The following is a 9,136-nucleotide window of genomic DNA, read 5'->3' as shown; positions in this document are numbered from 1 at the left end:
TATTACAAGAAAATTGTTTAATAAATATTCATGAATTCGAAAACTACAGCCAATGATGGATTAAATTGATTGACATATATTTTTAATTAAATCATTAACTTAGCTAAATAAACTTAATTTTGGAATTTATGAATCAAAAGATAGCTAATAAATAATATCCATTGCTTTATTGATATCGATGTTTCAAAAGTGACACTATATATTAGTGTTCTTTTTTAATGGCTCAATAAAACATGGTCTCAAAAACGTTTCATGTGATAAACGAAGTTTGTGATGAATTATAATTTAAATAATTGTCTTAATATTCTTTTCAGTAATATTTTTGTTCATTTAATTTTAAATATTTGCATAAATGACTTTTGTGACATAAAAAAATTTTTGTGCTTTTTTTAAGCTATGAGACCTAATTCTTTACTAATTAGAGACAGAAGGAAACAAATTTTTCCAACACCAACTCTTAAAAAACTGTCTTTAACTCCGACTCCACAGCCATGCTTTGAGAACTAGAGATGAGTACTGATTCGATGATACGAATCACTTAATTGTTTCGGTGAACTGCAAGTTATTCGAATCAATTGATTCGAATCGGTTGTTTTTATCGAAATAGATTTAAATTACGATAAATAATTGTTTTTTAAATTTTACTTAGTTTTGTTTTTCAGTGATGCTGCACCATAAACAATAAAAAAATTCTCGTACAACTTAAGAAATTCTTACGCATTCATTATTAAGGACTTAAGATTTCCCAATCAAAGAATTCGATGAATTCAGAAAAAAATATAAAGCATTTCTTTTGGAGTTTCTTAAAATTTATCGTAGTTAAAAGTTTCAACATATACAATATAACTAAACGAAAGAAATAATATGTATATTTATTTACTTGAAAGAATTCATTAATGAGAAGGAATAATAAATTTCTTTTTCTATCAACATTAGTTAAAAGAAAAAATAATGATAGTGAGTAAACTTTTTTCGAATTAATTAATTTAAAATTTCGAATTATTTTTTGAAGCATTTAGTTCGAATCACGTGATTTGAAATTAAGTAGTTTAAGTCATGTTAAGTAGTTTAAGTTAAGTTAGTCATGAACCAGTGATCCAAATTACTAGATTCGAATCACTGATCAGAATCACTTGATTCAAACAGTGATCTGAATCGCATGATTCGAATCGATGAAGGATATGAGTTCACAAGAAACAGTTATTCGAAAAATTTAATTTGAATCAGTGATTTGAATCACTTAATTAGAATCATTGATCCATATGGCATGATTCGAATCAAGTGATTCAAATCACTGATACGAATCACGTGATTCAGATCAACGATTTGAATCAAATGATTCAGATCACTGGTTCAAATCATGCGATTTGGATTAGATTCGAATCAAGTGCTTATGATCAATGTTTGAAATGACGTGATTCAGATCACTGATTTGAATCATGTCCTTTGGATCAATGATTCAAATTAAGTTTCTTAAATTGCTGACTCAAAGTCCTCCTGCATAAGAATTCAAAGCTTGATCTAGCAAATAAAAGAACTATCTATATACAAGCGATTCGACCAATTCTTACGTATGCTTGCCCAGCCCTCACTACCATAAGCAACAACCTAAAAAAGAAGCTATCTACAACTGAAGGTAAATTTTTACGCACAATGACTGGCGCCCCAAGGGCGATTAGCAATAGATTGCTCAGAAAAGACTTAAACATTGATGATATCAATTGCTTTATAGCTAAATTGACCACAAAATTTTACAGCGACGCAAAGACATGCACCACATCGGATTTCAATAAATTGTTCGATATTGATATAATCAGTGATAATTCGAATTTCAGCCCAAATTACCGCCTTTTTATGCTCAGACTGCATACTATCAAAATACTATTAACTTTATCATACAACTCTACTCAAGGGGATCTCCCCAATCCAAAGATGATTTTCCCTTCAAAACTAAAGATTTACTCCTTAAGGACTTGACTTGTTGTTACAACATACTACAACTTCAAAGATATATAGGACCTCCCAGAATACAACAAAACAGAATCGATGAATCGGTTAGTGGCGCTTCGCGCCAAACGCCGAGATAACCCCAATATCCAGCATCCTGTAGGACCACAAATGCTCTATTGCAGTGGTGCGCAAAATTTTTTCAACTGCGACCCCTTTTGTAGTGAGAAAATTTTTGGCGACCCCTAGAGATAGATGTTCACAAATACGATGCATATTTCGCGCATTTCTTTCGTTTCATGGAATAAAAACATCATCATATTTGACTCATATTAATTTTATTTATAATTTTAAGAAAATACTTTTTGTATAACACAAAAATCAGTAAATTGCCCTTTAATGAGATGTATGTGGCTGCAAGTTTCTAATTATCTCATCGATGTTTGGATGTATATTGCTAATTGCAATTCGCATATCATCTTCAGGGTTTAAACGCGAGCGGTATTTAGTTTTTATTGAAACTAGTTTGCTAAATCCAGTTTCAAATAAATACGTTGATGCAAATTGTATTAACACTCTGATGGCATTCTTGCATAAAACGGGATATTGTTTTTCCACGGATAGCCAAAATTTTTGGCAAGGCTGCGTCTTAAATTGATTTCGAAGAGTATAATCACTAATTAGATCTATCAATTGCTCTTTCTCACTAATTTGAAGAGTTGAACTGCATATGTCAAAGGAAAATGGATGACGAATCCAACCAAGATCGTTTTCAGGAAAATCCTCGAATCTTCTCGAAAAAATTTTCTTTAACTTTTCAATGTGATTGGAAATGATGTTTTTAAATGTAAATATATCTATATTATTTTCCTTGATAAAATCGTTAAAGCAAGGGAATATGTCGGTGTTGTTTTTATTCAGTTCAGTTTGCCAGAGACTAAGCTTTTTCTTAAAAGCTTGAATTTTACTGGCTGCAGTTATGATAGTTGAATTCTCACTCTGCAAGCTGAAATTTAAGTCGTTAAGTTTTTCGAAAATATCAACTAAATAGCTCAGCTTCCCTAGCCAAACTTCACTGATATAATAACTTGCCAATCTATGTTTCTTTTCGATTAAAAACATGTACACTTCATTTCTCAAATCAAATATCCTTCGTAGTATTTTCCCACGTGAAAGCCATCTGACTTCGGAGTGTAACAGTAATCTCTCATACATTGAGCCCATCTCATTGCAAAGTATTGAACAGAGACGGCTGTTGTGGCTCTTGCATTTAATGTAGTTAATTGAACTAACAGCGTCTTGTAATACGTTGTGAAACTCTTCATCCATATCTTTTGCAACAAGAGCTTGCCGATGAATCATACAGTGATTAAATACCATATGTGATTAAATACCAACTGATTCGAATCACCAAAGTGAACTAATTCCATTGTTTCGAATCACTTAGATTATTCGTTTCGACCAACTCTATTGAGAACATGTTATTTGGCATATAGACAGTTATGATAAAGGAACCACGCTAATAACTACTACTAAATAAATTATGTATATAAATTTTTTCTTTGAATGTCAATTTTTGTGCATTGGAAATGATGATTTGCTCAAAGATTTAAAGATAATCCCACTAACTGAATACATATTTAGACTGCAACAAAACAAACTTTTGCGAAAATCGGAGGTTTGGCGCACCGAGAGATTCTTCAAAAGAGTGAATTAGCCCTTCTATTCTCTTTTTAGCCCTGCCCAAAAATACATTTCTATTAGCCATTGAAAGCGACAGTAAATAACTTTAATGCATGTTGCAAGATCTGAAATCATTCACACTGCTAATACTCCCTCTTTTAAAGGAATAAGAGAATACCTACCCACTTTTAACCTAAGTAACGCCTACTTTTTGCCATTCGGAAGTGTGAATCATAATTTCCTAAATAATTTTCTAAATAAGAACGCACTTCGTACCATCAAACTTTTATAATATCCTAAATAAAATCACAAAAAAAATTTATAAATTTTTAATTCCTAAAATTTTACAAAATCTACTGTGTCGAATTTGTTACAATTATAAAAACTAGAGCAATTAAAGAAGAATGTTGGATTTCCAGTGTAAATTATAAACTTATTTTATAATTAGCAATTCAAAGAATCTGTCAATAAATCGGAAAAAAATTGTCTTTATGCACTCAGAAATATATCTATTTCTCTTATTATTCAATGGAAACAATAGTTAATAACAACTTTAATGTATGTTTCCAAATTTAAAATAATCCACACTATGCTATGCCTGTAAGAAAGAGAGAACATCTGCCTTCTTTTTATCCAAGTAACGCCTACTTTTAACTCATTCCTAAGTGAGAAACATATTTCTGAAATGTTATCCTAGATAAAATCACGAAAGATTTAAATTAAATTTTCTAAAAATTTACAAAATCTACAATGTGGAGTTAGACCATATTTTAAAAACTAGAAAAATTAAGGAATGTTGGATTTCCTGACCCCCCTACGAAAGGGGCGCCATGACATATTCTTGAAGCTGCTCAGTCATTAATTGCTCATCGTCAATGGATGCTATGTTTCCTTTAGCAGTCTATTGGATAAACCTTCTCGATAACAAGTCCTGTGACATAGGCTAACATTAGTGATGTGCGAAAAAGCTCACGAATCGAAATTTTAATCTAATCTACTAATCTTTTTTTGTAAATAGATTCATTAAGTTAATTTTGAAAAAAGGATCGATTCTTTTTTGGGGGTCTTTACGAAGTTTTCTTTACTGTATACCCTTATTCAGAGTAACTATTTAAACTTATTATGCCTACGCAATTACGTACGCGTATATAAGTTGCCACCTACATGAACCTGAACGCTGGCGAAAGCATTCAATGGAAATGGATTGGCTGATCCGGATGCAGTGAAAATCGCACATCACACTCCTTTTTCATTCTAGTAATTATTTAACTTTTTTGATAAACAGCTACTTTCCAACAGCAGGTCAGTCCATTCGACTAACCCCATTGGCACCATACCAAGCCTTGGTGACCCTCGAAACATGACAGCTGGCATTGTCATCCTGGAAGTAACAGGGGTCCACCCCGTAAAACTGCCACAACGTAGGAAGTACATAATCATCCAAAATAGTGCAGTAGGCATCGGTGTTAAGCTTACCATGAATGGGGATCAAGGGTTCCAATCCATACCAAGAGAGCGTGACGTGTCTCAGTACATATAGTCATTTGCATAATGTCCAAAGACTTATTGGCAGACAGTGTATTTTAAGTTATCCCTAAAATCAATTTCGCTTTATTAAATTTTATATATTATAGAGCATAATATTATTTCGATATGAATGTTTTTTCATTATAAAGAAAAATGTTAGAAAACTTGGTTAAATAAAGAAATTTTAAAATTAATAAAAAAACTGTAAAATTATCAAAACAGAGCAGTTTCATTTAAAGAATCAGGAGTTTGCTCTAAAAAATTAAGAATAGATTCATTTATATAGTTTAAGAATAATTCGATAATCGTAATGTAAATTCTTATTTTCCTAATATAGGGACAGCGCGAACGCAGTCCCAACTACCAAAAATTATGCACCCCAAGCAATCACAATTTGTGAATGTGGCGAACGTCAACCCCTCGCAGTGCAATGAGAGGCCTCTGCTCGGGGGAGCCTCCTTGATGATCAAGGCATCCCCAGTGCCAGGTAAGTATGCTAAAGCTCGATAGAATAGAAAACAAGACAACAAATATTTAATTTTTAAAGCGGTAGTTTAAAAAATAGTACAACAGGTTTTTTTTTCTAATATTCTGACGCGAAAACCTCAAGCCAGCGGTTCCCTAATGGTGTTCCGCGGATCCCTAGAGTTCCGTGAAAAAATTAAAGGGATTACGCAAATTAGACCTTTTAATAATCAGGTATGTAATAATTTTTAAGTATGTACCTTTTTCAACTTTTAATTATTTAGTACTTTTCATAAACTTTAATTACGTTTAGACCTGGCTTATAATTCATAACTTACTTAATCTTTCGATTGCCTTTTATGAAATTAGTTCATGTAAAATACCAATTAAATAGTAACGATATTTTTATGAAAAAAATATATTTCTAAGAATAATATAGGAAACAAATTACGAAAAGAACAAGCATTTATAAAATATTGCATTACTATTTCATGTGGCTCTTTTTAAGTCAAAATAAAATAACGAAATTCTTTAATAAATTAAAAAAGTTTCCTCAATAACCTTTTTCAACGTTTAAAGCAGTTATTTTTAGTTCCAACTTCAAAGTAAATCATAATTCTGCTTATTTTATTTATTTTCAGCTTATTTATGTATACCGAAAACAAATTCATAACCAAACTATAGCACAAGGCACAAATTAACTGTCTGACGTAAAACCTAATTTAAAATAATTAATGACAAAACGATAAAAATCTCCATTCTATTAATCAAATATTTTAAAAAATAGTCTTTATAGGTGATAACGTTATAAGTATATCGTAATAACGTAATAAATTTATTGTAACTTAATAAACTTTGTTTTTAAAGTCGCTGTTTCACCGGAATATGGTTGACTATTTAGACTTGATTATTTATATAATCACTGTTCCACGAAAAATTGTTGGCTATGTGTGCTTCATTATTCATAAAGTCGCTGTTCGTGAACTCTCATGTTTTTCCAAACTTTAAAGATTAAGGGCGGGGTCTAAATATTATTTTATTGAGCTAAAACTCTCCAAATATTAGTTTTATACCAAATGGCACCATCTTAGGAAGTTTAGAGAAAGATTCGATGGAATTTTTTTTTTTTTTTTTTTTTTTTTTGCATGTTGTTAAAAATAACCCTAATGTATGCACATTATTCTTTAAAAAAAAAAAAAAAAAGGTAATTGAGTTAATATTTATACAATTACACGAGGGTTGTTTTTTAAATAAGAGCAGTTTGAAAATAAAAGCCAAACGAAAGTAAATTTTCAAGAAACAAGTTTATTTTCAGATTCATTCAGACATTTTTTTTTTCAGCTCAGTTGTCAAGTTTTTTTAAACACTTATCATACCTAACGACTAGATTTAGAATACCCTCTTCATACAAACTTGCCGCCTGCGCCGTTAACCAAGAGCTCACGGTCGTTTTCACGTATTTGTAGGGATTGCCTTCAAAATGATGTTTGAAATATCGGTAAAGATGAAAATCACTCAGCGCAGTGGGCAGTAGAGAGGACTGATCCAAAACTCCCCAAATAAAAGAGTTCAATAAAGCTGGGATCTGAGCAGCGGAGAGAGTCATTGTCATAAAGTAGTAAAATAAATTCCCTGTCAGCATGGCAGGGAATTTTGATACTTTACAAATCGTGACTTAACAAATCTGCCATAGAATGTATACAGCAGACAGGGTTTTTTTTTTTTTTTTTTTTTGTCGACTAAAAGCTCATCACTGACCGTATCTCGATTTGTTGGTTTTTGAGCATTTTAAATACACAGAACTGACCGTAACGTTTACCTACACAGCTGCAACTGCGCACAGTTGTTTCCAAGGAATGTCGGGACACGACACAAGCACTCAATGCGACGCTCGCGTCACCTATTAGTGTACACAACAAAACTGCCCATACTTAAAAAAACAACACTCATATTATGAAAGAAAATACTGCAACGCAAAAGCCTACCTAGTACTTACTACACTTGGAAAACATTTTAAACAATAATTCCCAATAATTAAGGGAAGAAAATTTTCCTCGCAAATTCTCCTTCATTATTAATTTAATATACAGAAAAAATGAGTTCAGACAAACCAAGAGTAAGCCATGAAGTCCCATTTGCTGAAAAAAGTACTTCAAAATATTAAAATGCAAGCAAATTATTAGCAGAGAACTTCAATCTAGGTTATCTTCCCATAATTTATTTTCATTTGAATATTTAAGAATTCTCTTTGCAGTTTTCGGAACTTAAAGACTGATTCTAGGTTTATCTGGACTCACTTTTTCTGTACTTTTATTTAGCAATGAAAGAAATTGGAACTTGCTACGAACATATAGTTTCTACTTCCATTTATTTTACAGGGATCAGCGCGAACGCAGTCCCCGACTACCAAAAATTACGCGCCCCAACCAACCGCAATTTGCGGAAGTGGCAGTCGTCAGCCATCCGGTGTGCAATGAATGGCCTCCGACCAGGAGAGCTCCCTCCATGATCAGAGCTACTCCGACGCCAAGTAAGTATGATTTTAACTGAATGAGGTAAATAATGAAAATATATATATATACTTTTAACTGGTAAGTATAAATTTTATATTGAAATTTAAATATGGTTCTTTTTCTTAAACTTTAACTTAAATAATTTAAAATACAACTCAGATTTTCTAAAATCGAAGCTAAAGTTACACAGGAATTGATTTTGATTTGTTATCTGGTATTTGAGCCAATGTTTCATGTACCTCGGATTCCTGTTTGAACTATCTCTTTATTAGAAAATATTAAGAGTGGCGTGCAATGAACTTGTGAATGAATTTTTTTAGAAGAATAGCAAAAGGAAACTTTATACTTCATTTTATTTCAACAAGAAATCTGTATTTAAAGCATATTTATTTAATACGAAGTCTCTATTTTCAAAAAATATGTACATAAATTGCTTGAATGTATTCCTTTAATCAGCATTTTAAATCATTCTAGTTAATCTTTATTTAATTAAGTTTTCAATAATGCAATTCTATTTAAATGAAAATTGCACTGCTAACACAACGAAATTTTGTATTATCTGGGATCTAAATATTCATCCAATGAGGATTTACCAAAAATTTTGCTATAAAGATTTGAAATATCATCTCATCATAGAATTAATAGTTACTTCCTTTGCAAATGAAATTGATAGAACGTTGGTCCGAAAAGAAATCAAATTACGTATGTAATTTCAGGACACCATACGTGAAAAAGATAGTTGCTTTAAACCGTTTTATTAAACCTGTTTTCATCAAAAATAGATGATCAGATGAGCTTTTTCAAAAAATCCGGAATATGTAACGGTTCATTCATATAATTTTCAAAATGTCATTCTCATTTTGAACAAGTTGTAACAAAAGTTCTAACAAAAATTTATGAAATATGCTCATTGTAATGAATTACTTTGTTTAATAGTTCAATATAATATTAATACAAAATATCTGCTTTGCAGCATCTACCTCATTGTCTATAACTTTCAT

The 9,136-nt window shown here is 31.3% G+C and overlaps 2 non-coding genes across 2 annotated transcripts; both read right to left on the bottom strand.

Moving 5' to 3' along the window:
• Window positions 1-5,490: 5,490 nt before the first annotated feature.
• LOC147806187 (U1 spliceosomal RNA) lies at window positions 5,491-5,652 on the bottom strand. Its single transcript, XR_015428771.1, has one exon. It is a non-coding gene; the product is annotated as a U1 spliceosomal RNA (small nuclear RNA).
• A 2,345-nt stretch (window positions 5,653-7,997) lies between these two features.
• LOC147806186 (U1 spliceosomal RNA) lies at window positions 7,998-8,160 on the bottom strand. Its single transcript, XR_015428775.1, has one exon. It is a non-coding gene; the product is annotated as a U1 spliceosomal RNA (small nuclear RNA).
• Between the last annotated feature and the right edge of the window lie 976 nt (window positions 8,161-9,136).

Source organism: Parasteatoda tepidariorum, chromosome 8, assembly GCF_982258835.1.
Source record: "Parasteatoda tepidariorum strain Cologne lab strain chromosome 8, Ptep-v5.0, whole genome shotgun sequence".
NCBI classification, from domain to species: domain Eukaryota; kingdom Metazoa; phylum Arthropoda; class Arachnida; order Araneae; family Theridiidae; genus Parasteatoda; species Parasteatoda tepidariorum.
This window is presented reverse-complemented; position numbering and strand designations above follow the sequence as displayed.